Here is a 17,668-nt window from a genome sequence, read left to right as displayed (position 1 = left end):
GAAACTGGAAATCCAATGCAAAGCACTAGAGGTACAGTCTATACAAGAAAGACTACTTAGAACTCCAGTCAGAAGAACCATACTCAAAAGAAAGGCTTTAATGACTGGGGAATAAATATCTAGGTTAAAAATAAAATTCTTAAGGTATACGTATTGATAAGGATGTAGGCTAGGCTTCATGTGACAGACACCCAAAATATTAGCGATTTACTCCAGAGAAAAGTTTATTTTCCTTTCACATAAAGGTGTAAATTAGCATAGTTATCTATGGTAGCAAATAAACCCTCAAATTGTGATGACTGAGACACAATGGAAATTTATTTTTCACTCACGTAACAGGTCAAATGGATGATCCTGGTCAGTGGGTAGCCCTGCTCCACATGGTGCTTCAGGAATCTAGGCTTTTCCATCTTGTAGCTCTGTCATTTTCATAACTTTCCGCATATTACATAGAGAAATAGGAAAGAAGGTATGAAGCATGCATAGCTTTTCAAAGACCCAGTCTAAAAACTTCACGCGTTACCTCTCACATTCTGTTGGCTACAGCTCAGTCACATGACCACATCTAACTATTAGGGAGGCTGAGAAATGTAGTCTTTATTCTGGTAGTATATTTGTTCAGCTAAAGTCAAGAGTTTCCATTTCTGTCATAGTTACCTATTACTTTGTAATAAATTACCCCAAAACATAAGGGCATGGAAGAATAACCATTTGCTTCCCAATTTCTGTGGGTTGAGAATCTGGTTGCAGCCTAGCTGGAGCCTCTGGCTCTGGATCTCTCAGAGGTTACAGTCAAGGTATCAGCCAGGGCTGCAGTCATCTCAAGGCTGTATTTGGGGAGGATCCCTTCCAAACTCACTCAGTTGACTGTCAGCAACCTCAAAAGTTCTGCTTCTAAGCTCACCCACACCACCATTTGCAGCTGCTAGGTTCTCATTGGCTATCGTCAGAGAGATTGGTTTCTTGCCATGTGGGTGGTGAGAGATGCTCTTTGCTCTTGTTTCTTTACAAAAGAACCAGAAGGCTCAAGGTTGAGTCACTTGCCCTAAAACTGCAAACCAAGAAGGAATTCCTGTTGCAGCCCTTCCCAGGAGTGGAATTTTAAACCAATCAGTCTGGAATTTCTTGGTCAGCACTGGTGAGCTAATCTGCCTAAGACCACCCGCCCCCCCCACACACCTTCCTTCCCCTAAGGGAAGGTCATCTTGCCTGAAAAAACCCACTCTTTTTTTTTTTTTTTTTTCTCTGCAGTACGCGGGCCTCCCACCGTTGTGGCCTCTCCCGTTGCGGAGCACAGGCTCCGGACGCGCAGGCTCAGCGGCCATGGCTCATGGGCCCAGCCGCTCCGCGGCATGTGGGATCCTCCCCGACCGGGGCACGAACCTGTGTCCCCCGCATCCGCAGGCGGACTCTCAACCACTGCACCACCAGGGAAACCCAACCCACTCTTTTAACTTCCTTGTCCCACCCTCTTTCTGCCTATGAAAACCTTCCATTTTGGTTTTTTTGTTCTTGTTGTTTTTTTACAGTCTAGTGTTTATGTTATGTTATGGCAGTTACACGTGAATTTCAAAAATTTAAAACATAAAAAGTGGTTAGGGACTGCTGGCTTAAAAAAAATGCACAACGTGAGAGTTGTGAGTTAAGTTTTACTTGGGGCAAAATGAGGACTATAGCCCGGGAGATAGCATCTCAGATAGCTCTGAGAAACTGCTCCAGAGAGGTAGGGGGGAAGGTCAGTACACACGTGATTTTGGTCAATCGGGAGTACATGCAAACAAGCACATATTTTTTTGCAAAAAGTTTCTGCTAGTCTTGTGATGGTACTGCTAGTCATGAGGAGCAGATGTGACCATGAAGGATTTTAGTGCTTTTCTAGACATGAGGAGATACAAGTATCGGGCTCATGAAATCATCTCCTTGAAAATATCTATCTGAAAATCTGTTCTGCCAGTTTTTCCCAGAGCACAGAATGCCTCATTTCTGCTCTCCACCCTGAACTCCTTTCGGGGGGGGGGGGGGTATTGAAAGTCAGCTGCTGCAGCAGCACCTGATTTAATCCTTGTAGAGGTAGATGGCACCTGCCAATTTGTATTTGACAGGACTAACATTTGTATCAACCGTTGATAAATGTCTAAGATTGTTTATCATACAGCAGGGTACAATAGTAGTGCCAATGCCAACAGGGCACTATGGAAATTAGTCTAAAAATTATCATTTGGGCTTCCCTGGTGGCGCAGTGGGTGAGAGTCTGCCTGCCAATGCAGGGGACACGGGTTCGTGCCCCCGTCTGGGAAGATCCCACATGCCGCAGAGCGGCTGGGCCCGTGAGCCATGACCGCTGAGCCTGCGCATCTGGAGCCTGTGCTCCACAATGGGAGAGGCCACAACAGTGAGAGGCCCGCATACCGCAAAAAAAAAAGTAAAATAAATAAAATTATCATTTATCTTTATACAAGCAACAACACTTACTGCTGTTTTAGAATTTTGAGATATAGTCTGCTTCTAACGCTAAGCAGTCCTTGAACATTTTTAATGTTATACAGTGTTATAGTAATTAGTTTGGCAAATGTTTCAAAATAAAGTAGAAATATATTCATAACATGACAGAAATGCACATCCTGTTTTGTTTTCAATAAGAACCATAATAGGTACAGGTCAGAACTCTTACCTATGTGAAATAATTTACACATGGATGAGTGCTATAATATCACCATCTAAAATAATCACTAAATAGGGGCTTCCCAAGTGGTGCAGTGGTTAAGAATCCGCCTGCCAATGCAGGGGACATGGGTTTGATCCCTGGCCTGGGAAGATCCCACATGCTGCAGGGCAACTAAGCTCCTGCACCACAACTACTGAGCCTGTGCACCTAGAGCCCGTGAGCCATAACTACTGAGCCTGTGCACCTAGAGCCCGCGCTCCGCAACAAGAGAAGCCACTGCAAGAAGCCCGTGCACCACAACAAAGAGTAGCCCCCCTCGTCACAACTAGAGAAAGCCCCCACGCAGCAACGAAGACCCAACACAGCCAAAAATAAAAACAAATAAATAAATTTATATTTTAAAAAACTTATTAAAAAAATAAAATAATCACTAAACACAATTCTTTTTCAGAAATAAGCAAAGGAAAAACCTTCCATTTTGCACAACTCCTGTGAGTATCTCTCAGCTAGCCAGATGAGATGCTGCCCAAATTCGTGAATTGTTTAATAAGCCAATTGGATCTTCAAATTTACCAGGTTGAATTTTGTTTTTTAACAAGGTAGTAGTTGAAGGAGCAGTATCCATAAAGAACCCTGTGAATTACAGGGAATGGAAGCAATGCTGCTTCAGAACCAGGTGATAAAATGAGGCTGTTGCGAAGGAAGAGACCTTCCTCTATCCTTCTAGGTTCCTTTGGCTGGTCTAAGAATTAAAGTGACGTGAAACAGATTAACAGGGAAAAATCAAACAAAAGTTTAATAACATGTACACATGGGAGAGACCCAGGAAATCTGAATAACTCACCAAAATGGCCAAAGTCCTCACCTTAAATACCTCCTCAGCCAAAGACAAAAGATGTTAGAGGTAGTGGTTTTAGGACTGCAAAGGAGAGGAAGGCAATTCACACGGACATGGAAAAGCAAATGTTAGGGAAACAAACGCCTGCTAGGCCAGGCCACAGCAGAACATAACATCGCACCCATAAGTTCCCAGAAATAACTAAGGGAGACTTTGGGTGAGACCTACGGTAAAGGAGCAAATAATCTGTCACATTTGAACTATTCATGTTGAGGTGTTGGCGTTCATAACCGTGGACTGGTGGGGCCTGAGGAAATTGGAATTGTAAATACAAAATTTGACTAAATAGAATTGGAGCACAGAGAGAATATTGACTTAGTCTAAGGAACTCAAAGCAGCTTCACAGCTCAAGTTAAGACTTTAAGGAGAAATGGGAGTCACCCATGTCAGGTGATAGATGTGACTAGAAGGTCAGAGGAGCTGCCTCTGCAATGGGTGACAAATCAAAGCATGTAGCATGTTCTGGGATGAGAAAATGGGACTATAGTGTGGTAAAGCTGAGCATCGTTTTATAAACGAGACAGAAGGAGGAAGGGCTGCGTGAGTTCTATCTGTTGGAATTCTTTGAGGTCTGAGATGAATTTCTCCATGGGGGAATTTAATTTGCTTCTGTCAGGCTTCTGGGGATTCTGCTAATCCAAGATCACTCTAATTTCAACTCTCAGTTTGAAGTGTTTAATACCACCAGGATGACAAGGATTTGGCCTGAGAGCTGGCTTTCAGTTCTAAATTCTCACCAGTGATTCCCTCCCTTTGCTGTACTCACCTGTGAGTGTGATTCTTTCCTTTGGAGTCCCCTGGGGCTGGAGGTAAGGGGTGGGAGGTGGGGAGAGATATTTTCATGAAAAAGTTTACCCAGATACCTAGGTCACCAAATAATCAGAAACAGAATGAAAGTCATCTTTCTCATGAAAGAGGCTGGCATTATATTTACTGGCATTTTTCTCTACTGAGAAGACTATTTCCAAAATCTTTGCTTTAGAAAATGTTGGGTAAAGGAAAGAACATGGAATGGCTGGTCCAAATGTCAGAGAGATGGTTTTTTTTTCCCTAAACATCTTTTATTTACTCACCGCTTTGCTTGTCACCGATGGACTTTAAATGCCAGAGCTAATTTTTAGTCTGGTCCCTAGTTCAGTGACATAGAACTTCAGTTGCCTCCTATGTAAAAATAGAACACTAATGCATACTGTACTCATTTTCAACGGCTGCCCTAACAAAGTACCACACATTGGGTGGCTTAAAACAATAGAAATTTATTGTCTGACAGTTCTGGAGGCTAGAAGTCCACAGTCAAGGTGCTGGCAGGGCCATGCTTCCTCTGAAACCTCTAGGGAAGAGCCTTCCATGCCTCTTCCTAGCTTCGGGTGGTGGCCATCAATCCTGGGTGTTGCTTGCCTTGCAGTTGCCTCACTCCACCGTCTGCCTCTGGTATTACATGGTGCTCTCTCTTGTGTCTGCCCCAGTTCCCCTTTTCTTATTAAGGACATCAGTCATATGGAATTAAGCACCCACCCTACTCCAGCATGACCTCATTTTATCAATAGTTAACATTTATCTACAACAACCCTATTTCCAAATAAGGTCACATTCTGAAATACTAGGAGTTAGGACTCCACCTATCTTTTTTTGGAACTCAATTCAACTCATAACACATGGCTTTTAGGTCACTCCCTTCTGTCTTCCTCAATACACACCATGCATATCTTATATGCCTCAGTTATAGCACTTGTCATTGTTTAAAATAAACTATTATTGACATGTAGCATACATACAGATGAAAACATACAAACTACAAATGTACATCTTGAGGAACGATCACAAAATTAACACACACGTTACCATCACCCAGATAAAAAAGAGGACATTACCAGCACCCCAGAACCCTCCTCATGCCCCCTCCGAGTTACATTCCTTCCTAACCAAAGGTAGTCACCATCCTGATTTCTAATATTATAGATTTGTTTTGCCTGTTTTTGAAGTTTACATGATTAGAACGATTCTGTTCCTATTCTGTCTTTTGTGTCGTTTATTTGATAGTATGTTTGTGGGTTAATGCAAATTGTCAGTGTAGCAATCCTTTATTTTCTTTTCTGCATAGTAGTCCATTGTATGACTATATCATATTTATTTATCCATTACACCGTTGATAAACATTTAGGTTGTTTTCAGTTTGCACTCTTACAAATAATGTTGTCAGGGACTTTCTTACATACATCTTTGATACATGTAGGTATGCATTTCTGTTTTGTATATCTGTAGGAGTAAATAGCTGGATCTTAGATTTTACATATGTTTGGCTTGAGTACATTACTGTCAAACAAGTTTTCAATGTTTGTAGCAATTTATATTTCCTTCAGAGGTATACATTTGTCTATTCTCGTGCCAAAAACAGTAGCATATAAAAGTTTCAGTTGCTCCAGATTCTTTTGTGGTACCCAATATGGGATACTATCAGTTTGTTAAGTTATAACTATTCTTTGGGTATGTAATGGTATTTTACACAGATACTGGTTTTAATTTAAACTGCCTCATTGACTAATGTTTTCATGTTTATTGGCCATTTGAATATCTACTTTTTTGATGTGCCTCTTCTGACATTTCACCCCTATATTTACCTACTGAATTGTCTACATTAAAAAAATTACTTTGTAGCCAATCTTTCTGTATTCTGGATATATACTTTTTCAGTTGTATGTATTGTAGGTGTCTTCTCCCAAACTGTAGCTTGAATTTTTTTTTTTTTTGTAGCTTGAATTTTGTTTGTCTTAATGACATCTTTTTATATACTTCTTTTGTTCAATTTATTCCTAGGTATTTGATTTTTATGCTATTTCAAATGATATGTTGCTGTTATTTTTTCTTTTTTTAAAATTGAAGTATAGTTGATTTACAATTGTTAGTTTACATTAGATTTACAATTGTTAGTTTACTAACAATTTACAATTGTTAGTTGTGTTAGTTTCTGGTATACAGCAAAGTGATTCAGTTATACACACATATATATATATATATTCTTTTTCATATTCTTTTCCACTATAGTTTATTACAGGATATTGAGTATAGTTCCCTGTGCTATACAATAGGACCTTGTTGTTTATCCATTCTATATATAATAGTTTGCATCTGCTAGTCCCAAACTCCCAATCCAACCCTCCCACTGCTACTTGGCAACAAGAAGTCTGTTCTCTATGTCTGTGAGTCTGTTTCTGTCTCATACATAAGTTCATTTGTGTCATATTTTAGATTCCACATGTAAGTGATATCATATGGTATTTGTCTTTCTCTTTCTGACTTACTTTGCTTAGTATGATCATCTCTAGGTCCATCCATGTAACTGCAAATGGCGTTATTTCATTCTTTTTTATAGCTGAGTAATATTCCACTGTGTGTGTATATATATATATATACACACACACAACATCTTCTTTATCCACTCACCTGTCGATGGACATTTAGGTTGTTTCCATGTCTTGGCTATTGTAAGTAGTGTTGCTGTGAACATAGGGGTGCATGTATCTTTTCAAATTAGAGTTTTGTCCTGATGTACGCCCAGGAGTGGGGTTGCAGGATCATATGGCAACTCTATTTTTAGTTTTTTGAGGATGATTCGCAGTTCTAATGTCAAATTATCAATCTTTCTTTTATATTTGGTGTTCTTCGGATTCTATTTAAGAAATCTTTGCTTACCCCAAGGTCACGAAGACATTCTAAATTATCTTCTGAAAACATTGTCTTAGTTTTTGCATTTAGATCTACAGTCCACCTGAAATTAATTTTTATGTACAGTATGATATAAGAATCAAGACTCATCCCCCACCCACCCCAACCCATGACTATCCAATTAACCCAACACCGTTTACTGGAAAAAAAAAAAAAAAAGTCTATTCCTCATCACTGTGTAGTGCCATCTTTGTCAACACTCCACGTATCCATATATATAAGGTCTGTTTCTAGAATCTGTTTGATTGCTTTTTCTAACTATTCTTGCACTAAAGCACATCGTCTTCATTCCTGAAGGTTTATGATAAGACTTGATATCCAGTAATATAAACCCTCTAACTTTGTTCTCTTTAAGGGTCATCTTGGCTGTTCTGGCCTTTTGCATTTTCATGTAAATTTTCTTATCAGATTGTCAATATTATTATTATTATTTATTTTTTTGGCTGCACCCCGTGGCCTGAGGGACCTTAGTTCCCTGACCAGGGATCAAACCCAGGCCATGGCAGTGAAAACGCTGAGTCCTAATCACTGGTCCACCAGGGAATTCCCCAGATTGTCAATTTTATTATTATTATTTTTCTTTTTTGCGGTACGCGGGCCTCTCACCGTTGTGGCCTCTCCCATTGCAGAGCACAGGCTCCGGATGCGCAGGTCCAGCGGCCATGGCCCATGGGCCCAGCAGCTCCGCGACATGTGGGATCCTCCCGGACCGGGGCACGAACCCGTGTCCCCCACATCGGCAGGCGGACTCTCAACCACTGTGCCACCAAGGAAGCCCCAGATTGTCAATTTTAACAAAAAAAGTCCTCTGGCATTTTGATTGTGATTGCCGTGGGTCTATAGATTGTTACGGGGTGCCTTGATTCTTTCACAACATTGAGTCTTTCGACTCATGAACATGAACCTTCCATTGTTTTAAAGGTGTCCTTTAATTTCTTTCAATAATGTTAAATATTTTTTTGGTAGAAATCTTGCAGCTTTCATTAGATTCCTTCCTAGATGATTGATGCCTTTGAAGCTATTTAAATTTTTTTGCTTTTTTAAAAAACTTTTTTTAAGAGCAGTTTTAGATTCACAGCAAAATTAAGAGAAAGATACAGAGATTTCTCTTACGCACCCTGCCCCTAAGTATGTGTAGCCTCCTGCATTATCAACATCCTCCACGAGAGTGGTATATTTGTTACAACTGATGGACCTACATATCATAATCACCCAAAGCCCATAGTTTACAGTAGGGTTCACTCTTGGTGTTGTACATTCTATGGGTTTGGACAAATGTATAATGACATGTATCCATCATCTTAGTATCATAAAGAGTATTTTCACTGTCCCCCCCCACCTCCCGCAAATCCTCTGTGCTCACCTATGCATCCCTCTCCACTGTATTCCCCTCCTGCCCCCCACGACCCCTGGCAACCACTGATTTTTTTTTTTTTTACTGTCTTCATAGTATTTCCTTTTCCAGAATATCATATTATCATACAGTTAGATCTGTTCTCAGATTGACTTCTTTCACTTAATAGTATGCATTTAAAGTTCCCCCATGTCTTTTCATGGCTTGATAGCTCATTTCTTTTTAGTGCTAAATAATATTCCATTGTCTGTATGTACCGCAGTTTATCCATTAACCTACTGAAGAGAGATATCTTGATTGCTTCCACATTTTGTCAGTTATGAATAAAACTGCTGTAAACATCTGTGTGCAGATTTTTGTATGGATATAAGTTTTCAACTCCTTTGGATAAATACCAAGGGCAAATTGTATTACTGTATTTAAATTTTTTTATTTTATACAATTTATTATTGTATACTGATCTCACATCCAGCAATCTTGCTAAATCTGTTCATTAGTTCTAATAGTTTTCTAGAGACCTGTTGGCTTTCCATATGTGATCTTGTCATATATGAATAATGATATTCATATTTCCAATCCACTTATTTTTTTGTCTTTCCTTATTACATTGGCTGGGGGCCTCTAGTACAATATTAAATAGAATTGTTGATAGTGAATATCTCTGTCTTGTTCCTGTTCCCAAGAATTAAGCTTCCAGTCTTCTGCTTCAAATGCCATGTTTGCTATAATTTTTTATTGACACCTATGATCAGATTAGGGAAGTTTCTTTCTATTCCTGATTTGCTAAGATATTTTATTATGAAATAATTTTGAAAATTTTATCAGATGCTCTTTTTGCATCTATTGAGACAACCACATGATTTTTCACCTTTGTTCTGTTGATGTAGTGAATTTCCATTGACTGCATTAAAGTATTAAACCAACTTTTCATTCTTGAAGTAAACGTAACTGAGCCTTGATGTAGTCTTTTATATCTAGCCAAAATAATCTTTGCTAATATTTGTTTAAGGTTTTTTTGTCTATGTGTTTGGGTGAAATTAGCTTGTAATTTTCCTTTCTTAGAATATTTCTGACAGATTTGGGTATGAAGCTTATGCTGGCCTCAAAATAAATTGAAAAATATTATTTATTTTACTAGTCTTTGAAGAGTTTGTGTGAGATTGGTGTTGTTTCTTTCCTTAAATATCTTGAAGACTTCACTAGCTAATCAATGTGTGCCTGGAAGATTGTTTTGTTAACTTTTTATTTTGGAATGATTTTAGACTTACAAAAAATTTGTGAAAACAGTGCAGATAGTTCCTGTATACCAATAGTTCTTAACTGGGGGTGATTTTGCCCCTCCAGAGGACATTTGCAAATACATGAAGACATTTTACTTGGTCACAATTTGGGAGCGGAGGGAGGTAGTGCTAATGGCATCTGATGGGTAGAGGCCAGGGGTGCTGCTAAACCTACAGTACACAAGACTGGCCCTCATGACAAAGAATTATCCAGCCCACGGTGCCAGTAGTGCTGATACTGAGAAACCTTGAATGAGGTCATTCATATCGGCTCTTCAGACTCATATTTCAGGTACAAGAACTAGAAAACAAGCTTGTATTAGAAAAATTGAACTATAAATTATTTTAGTCGGATATTATGATCATTATGTATGTATATATATCATGGATGTTTTATTGCATATAGATGTCCCAGTTCATTCAGGAAAACACAAACCATTCTAGATATTTTAATAGTAAGGGCTTTTAGTACAGTGAATTGATGCTTATAAAATCATCGAAGCGGGAGGGGCAGTGAGAGTCAAGGGAGAGCGGGTGCTGCCTTTCAGACACTCAGAAAGTAGAGAATCAGGATGACAGTTGCCAGTGATCTCAGCTGCCCATAACACTGAATTGGGTGATTTGCAGAAGTTCATCCAAAAGCTTTTGCAAACTTCGCATCTGCCTCTTGCCGGTGCATCTGCCTTCTTGAGAGGAGAAATGCTAGTTTATACTTCTCTTCCATCTTCCTAATGGCCTATAAATTGGAACCTTATTGGCAAGGAATTCTTGGCAATGTCATTATCCTTCCAGCCCCTTAAAGAGGAAAGGATAGAAAGGGGTGAGGACAGTGCTGAGTTAACAGCGGACAGTATGGTACCGTCCAACCATTGGGTTACGCAACATTCTTACACCCCCTCCTGTCCATATTTATCTTCCATACAAAAGTAATAACAAAGCATCCCATTTCTCCCTAATATGATGCAGTTATCACTTCTTCAAACAAAAACATCCACCCTCTTCCCCCAAAAGTGAAGTCTCAGCGTTCCATGAGTCACTAGCTATATCTGGGTAATAATCATTCTTTTCTAATACAATCACAATCATCCTTTGATATGTAACTGCAAATTAAAATGTTAATATTCACCATTATGACTTATATAGAAGAGTAGTAAAAGGGAGAGAGAGAGAAAAAATTATACTCTGGCTATGGGAGAAACAGCATTATAGATTGTTGCTGGTTTAGAGCATATACCATATTTTGTATGAGGGCATGTCAACCCCTCATCTTGTTGTCACTGAACCTGAACTGAGTTGAATTTATTCAGCTATAATTGAATCTTCCACAGGCCATTCTACTGTTCTGTACTGCCAGCTGCTTTGTGTTGATGGGATACATGGTAAAATAAGCGAATCCTGTGGGTACGATCACTTCTTTTACTGTAAAATGGAATCCATTGTCAGAAGCTGTGTTGCGTGAGATACCACGGTGGTAAATCGTCATTTGGAAGTTTGTGCGTGGCGTTGCTAGCAGAAGAGCTGTGGCCAGGGAAAGCATACAACTATCCAGTATAAGTATCTATTCCAGTGAAAACAAATTACTTCCCTTCCCATGATGATTTCTAAGGAAATCAACCTGTTACCCTGTGGATAACTGTACCCTCGAAGGAATTGTGCCATGTCAGGAGCTCAGCATTTATTTATGTTAACAGTTGGGCCTTCACACTGGCTTAGATAGATGAACCTGAGTGAGGAACACGCATGTCGGTGATCCCAGCAAAACCTCGGTGTGTGCCATCTGCCCACCTTACTTGAACTTGTGGAGCAAATACTTGAATGGCCATGGAAAGAGGCTGCTAATGACCTACAGAACAGGACATCTTGATCACCTAATTATTGAAAGCTGCCTCAGCAATGAATGATCTATGAATTCACCTGAGACTCAAATGTCCTCGTATACTGTGTCCATTGTGCGAAGTTGATCCCTAGACCTCCTTGTCACCAGTTTTCCAATCTTGTTCCCTCTAAGTGCCTGACAATGTGACCAAAGTGTTAGCCCCTGCCCACGAATCTAAATAGGTCTGTATAGATCTGGCGATCTCTCTTTCTGGGCAAACTGAACAACTAGATGCACTGCTTATATGAGATGAATGCTCCCAGTGGGAGTGTCCCTTTTCCTCATTGTCATTCAGGGCTACCCTGAGTGCAGCTATTAACGCTACAGCTATCCACTTCTGGCTGATAGCAATTTATTGTGTATCATCATCTGCAAACTAGTTCTGCGTTTTTCCTTCCTTAACTAACTGGAGATAGGGATGAGTTAAAGGAGAGCTGACAATTCATCAGGAGTAGGTGCCACTCCTAGCTGCTCAAGCTAAACATTGAAAACAGAAGCTCTGCTACATTTACCCTTATCAGTAAATTCCTACCTGGTCTAGTGCTCTTAAAATTCAGTCCCAGCTTTTTGTTCATATAAATTGGCAAAATATTGCAATCCTTTTGATGACCTTCCTGGGTCAGTCCTTGTACACATCCCCATAGAGCAAGGATTAGCCAACTCTGGCTTGTGAGATGACAACCTGTTTTTGTCAATAAAGTTTTATCAGAATACTATGATGCCCATTTTTTAACATATTGTTTATATCTGCTTTTGCAACAACAGTGTTGAATAGTTGTAACGGAGATTCTATGGCCTGCAAGCCTAAACTATTTTCTATGCAGCTCTTTAAAGAAAAAATGCCAATCCCTGCCCTAGATTACAATAGAATATAACTCTAGTTTTATATCTAGAAGCAATGAGAGATGGTGGAGGTGCATTTGAGGAGAATCAGGATCTGCTTTAAGGGAAAAAATTGTGGGGTCTTCAGGCCTGGGAGGAAGGAAGTGCTAATTTCACTGGAACAGAAGAATGCAGATGTTCAGGCTTCTCAGTTCATTGGAATGCACACGTAAATATCATCATTTCAGTATTCAGGATCTCACTCTTTTTCAATTAACATCCACAGTTTTACGTAAGAGACTTGACAAGGAAGTGACTGCTGTTTATATTGTAATTCTGCAATCTTCAGTATAATAATTTAAATGTTTTGGGTTTTTTGTTTGTTTGTTTTTTTGGACATATCAACCCCTGAAACTACAAAACATAAGAGACTTTTTCAAGGGATTCCTAGAAGTTCTGTGGTTCTCTCTTGGTACTTTGACCCAAGATTTTAAAGCCCCGATCTTGTCATTTTACTTCTTTTTTAAAAAATTATTGTTTATTTAGGTAACATTGGCTTATAACATTATATGTTTCATGTGTGCAACATTATATTTCTACTTCTGTAAACCCTACAGCGTGCTCACCACCAAAAATTTAGTTTTCATCCATCACCATACGTTTGATCCCCTTTGCCCATTTTGCCCCGTCCTCTCTGGTGACCACTACTCTGTTGTCTGTATCTATGTATTTGCTTTTGCTTGGTTTAGTTTGTTAATTTATTTTGGGTTTTTTTCTTTGTTTGTTTTTCAGATTCTACATATAAAAGAAATCATGCAGTATTTGTCTTTCTCTGTCTGACTTATTTCTCTTAGCATAATACCTTGAGGTTCATTTTTGTTGTCCAAATGGTAAGATTTCATCTTTTTTTATGGCTGGGTAGCATTCCATTGTACATATATACCACATCTTTTTTTATCTATTCATCCACTGATGGGCCCTTAGGTTTTTTCCATATCTTGGCTCTTGTTAATAATGCTGTGCTGAACATAGGGGTGCATATATCTTTTCTAATTAGTGTTTTCATATTTTTTGGATAAATACCCATAAATGGGATAGCTGGATCATACAGTAGTTAGTTCCATTTTTAATTTTTTGAGGAACCTCCATACTGTTCTCCATAGTGGCTGTACCAATTTACATTCCCACCAACAGTGTAGTTGGGTTCCCTTTTCTCCACATCCTTGTGGCCATTTGTTATTTCTTGCCTTTTTGATAATAGCCATTCTAACATGTGGAGGTTATATCTCATTGTGGTTTTAATTTGCATGTCCCTCATAATTAGTGATGTTGAACACCTTTTCATGTGCCTGTTGACCATCTGTATGTCTTCTTTGGGAAAATGTCTCTTCAACTCCTCTGCCCATTTTAAAATCAGGTTTTTTTTTTAAGTTGTTGAGTTGTATAAGTTCTTTACATATTTTGGATATTAACCCCTTATTGGATATATCATTTGCAAATATTTTCTCCTATTCAGTAGGTTGTCTTTTCATTTTGTTAATGGTTTTCTTTGCTGTACAGGAGAGTTTTAGTTTGATGTAATCCCATTTAGTTTAATGTTTATTTTGGGGTTTGTTTCTCTTGCCTGAGGAGACATATCAAAAAAAAAATGTTTCTAAGACTGATGTCAAGAACATACTGCCTATGTTTTCTCTAGAAGTTTTATGGTTTCAGGTCTTACATTTATGTCCTTAATCCATTTAAAATTTATTTTTGTATCTGGTGTGTGAAAGTTGTCCAGTTAGATTTTTTTTTGCATGTGGCTGTTCAGTTTTCCCAATACTATTTATTGAAGAGGCTGTCATTTCCCCATTGTATGATGCCTCCTTTGTAATAGATTAATTGCTCATATAAGTGTGGGTTCAATTCTGGCTCTCTTACTCTGTTCCATTGATTTATGTGTTTGTTTTTGTGCCAGTACCATATTGTTTTGATTACTGTGGCTTTTTAATATAGTTTGACATCAGGGAGCATGATACTTTGCAGCTTTTTTCTTCCTTCTCAAGATTATTTGAGGTCTTTTGTGTTTCCATACAAATTTTAGAGTTATTTGTTCTAGTTCTGTGAAAAATGCCATTGGTATTTTGATAGGGATTACACTGAATCTGTACATTGCCTCAGGGAATATGGTCATTTTACAGACATTAATTCTTCCAATCTATGAGCACGGTATATCTTTCCATCTATTTGTGTCATCTACAGTTTCTTTCATGAATGTCTTATAGTTTTCCAAGTATAGGTCTTTTACCACCTTGGTTAGATTTATTCCTAGGTACTCTATCCTTTTTGATGCAATGTAAATGAGATTTAAAAAGAAATTCTCTTCCTTATAGTTTGTTGTTAGTGTATAGACATGCAACAGATTTCTGTATGTTAATTTTGTATCCTGCTACTTTCCTGAGTTTACTTATTATTTTTAATAGATTTTTGGAGGCGTCTTTAGGATTTTCATGTATAGTATCCTGTCATCTGCAAACAGTGATGAAGTTTTACTTCTTCCTTTCTAATTTGATGTCTCTAATTTTGTCTCCTTTTCTGGTTGATAAGTCTAGGACTTCCAATACCATGTTGGAACAAAAGTGGTGAGAGTGGGCATCCTTGTCTTCTTCCTGATCTTAGAGGAAATGCTTTTAGCTTTTGACAGTTGACTATGATATCAGCTGTGGGCTTGTCATATATGGTCTTTACTGTGTTGAGGTGTGTTCCCTCTATACCCACTTTGTTGAGAGGTTTTATCAATATAATAAATGGACATTGAATTTTGTCAAAAGCTTTTTCTATTGAGATGATCATATGATTTTTATTTTTCAATTTGTTAATGTGGTGTATCACATTGATTGATTTGCAAATATTGAACCATACTTGCACCCCTGGGTTAAATCCCAGTTGATCATGGTGAATGACCCTTTTAATGTATTATTGAAATTGGTTTGCTAATATTTTGTTGAGGATTTGTGCACCTGTGTTCATCGGTGATATTGGCCTGAAATTTTCTTCTTTTGTTGTGCTTTTGTCTGGTTTTGGTATACAGGTGATGCTGGCTTTATTGTGTTATGTCAATTTCTCCCTTTATGTTTGTTAATACTTGCTGTATGTATTTAGGTGATCCTAGGTTGGGTGCATATATATTTACAATTGTATATATTGATCCCTTTATCATTATGTAATGTCTTTGTCACTTATTATAGTCTATGTTTAAAAGTCTATTTTGTCTAAGTATTGCTACCCCAGCTTTCATTTTGTTTCCATTTGCATGGATACCTTTTTCCATCCCCCCCACTTTCAGTATGTGTGTTTCTGTACATCTCAAGCAAGTTTCTTGTAGGCAGCATATATATGGGTGTTGTTTTTGTATCCATTCAGTCACTCTGTGTTTTGATTGGAGCATTTGGTCCATTTACATTTAAAGTAATTATTGATATGTATGTACTTATTACCATTTTGTTAATTGTTTTCTGTTTGTTTTGTATTCCTTTTTTCTTCTTATGTTCTTTTCGCTTGTGATCTGATGACTGTCTTTAGTGTTATGTTTGGATTCCTCTTTCTTTTTTTGTGTGTATCTACTATATGTTGTTGGTTTGTGGTTACCATGTGGTTTATATACAAGAAAAATTTTTTAAGTTGATCTCTTAAATTCAAATGCATTAAGAAAAACCCTGCATGTTTACTCTCCGCCCCCCCCCCAAGTTTAATGTTTTTGACTTCATATTTTACATCTTTTTGTTTTGTGTATATCTTAACTACTTAATGTGGCTGTAGATGATTTTACTACTTTTGTCTTTTAATTTTTATTTTAACCTTTAAACTTTAAAAGTGGCTCATCTACTACATTTACCATATATTTGCCTTTACCAATGAGATTTTTCCTTTTGTAATTTTCATATTTCATATTTCTAGTTGTAGTCTTTTCTTGTCCACTTAGAGAAGTCCCTTTAACATTTCTTGTAAAGCCAATTTAGTGGTGCTGGACTCTCAGCTTTTGCTTGCCTGTAAAACTCTTATCTCTCCTTCATCTGAATGATAGCCTTGCCAAGTATTCTTGGCTGTAGGTTTTTTCCTTTCATCACTCTAATTATATCATGTCACTCCCTTCTGACCTGCAGAGTTTCTACTGAAACTTTCTACTGAAAGTCAGTGATAGTCTTATGGGAGTTCCCTTGTATGTAACTGGTTGCTTTTCCCTTACTGCTTTTAAGATTCTCTTTTGATCTTTAAGTTTTGCAATTTTAATGACAGTGTGTCTTGGTGCATTCCTTTTGGGATTGATCTTGTTTGGAATTCTTTGTGCTTCCTGGACCTGGATGCCTGTTTCCATTCCCAGGATAGGAAAGTTTTCAGCTTTTATCTTTTCAAATAAATTCTCTGCCCCTTTCTCTCTCTCTTTTGCTTCTGGGACCCCTGTAATGTGAATGTTAGTATGCTTGATGGTGTCACAGAAGTCTCTTAAACTATTCCCATTTAGAACAATTTCTTCTTCTTTTTTCTGCTTCGCTTGGGTAATTTCGACTACTCTGTCTTCCAGTTCACTGATTTGTTCCCCTGTATCATCTAATCTGTTGATTCCTTCTAGTGTAATTTTTCAGTCATTGTACTCTTCTGCTCTGTTTGGTTCTTCTTGTTTATATTTTCTAAGTCTTTGTAAAACTTCTCACTGTGTACATCTTTTCTTCTCCCAGGTTTGTTGAACATCTTTATGATTATTATCCTGAACTCTTTATTGGGTAGATTGCTTATCTTCACTTTGCTTAGTTCTTCTGGGATTTTGTCTGGTTCGTTTGTTTGCAACATATTCCTGTGTTGCCTCATTTTACCTGATTCTCTGTGTTTATTTGTAGGTATTGCATAGATTGGTTACATTTCCTGATCTTGGAGAAGTGGGTTTATGCAGGAGATGTCCTATGGGGTCCAGCAGCACACACCCTTCTGATCCCTTGAGCTATGTGCTCTAGGAGCACCCCCTGTGTGCCCTTCTGATGTGGTGGAGCCAACTACTATGGACACACTGGTAAGT

At 38.2% G+C, this 17,668-nt stretch overlaps 1 long non-coding RNA gene across 1 annotated transcript in view; it reads left to right on the top strand.

Annotated features, from left to right (window-relative positions):
* Positions 1-17,668, top strand: part of LOC132526388 (uncharacterized) — an 88,577-nt gene that overhangs the window by 5,429 nt on the left and 65,480 nt on the right. The window contains exon 2 of the long non-coding RNA XR_009542546.1: positions 17,493-17,662. This is a non-coding gene — a long non-coding RNA (uncharacterized LOC132526388). The remainder of the gene's footprint in view (positions 1-17,492; positions 17,663-17,668) is intronic.

The sequence above is a fragment of the Lagenorhynchus albirostris genome, chromosome 9, assembly GCF_949774975.1.
Source record: "Lagenorhynchus albirostris chromosome 9, mLagAlb1.1, whole genome shotgun sequence".
NCBI classification, from domain to species: domain Eukaryota; kingdom Metazoa; phylum Chordata; class Mammalia; order Artiodactyla; family Delphinidae; genus Lagenorhynchus; species Lagenorhynchus albirostris.
Note: the sequence above shows the minus strand (reverse complement) of the source record. Positions and strands in the feature narration are given on the sequence as shown.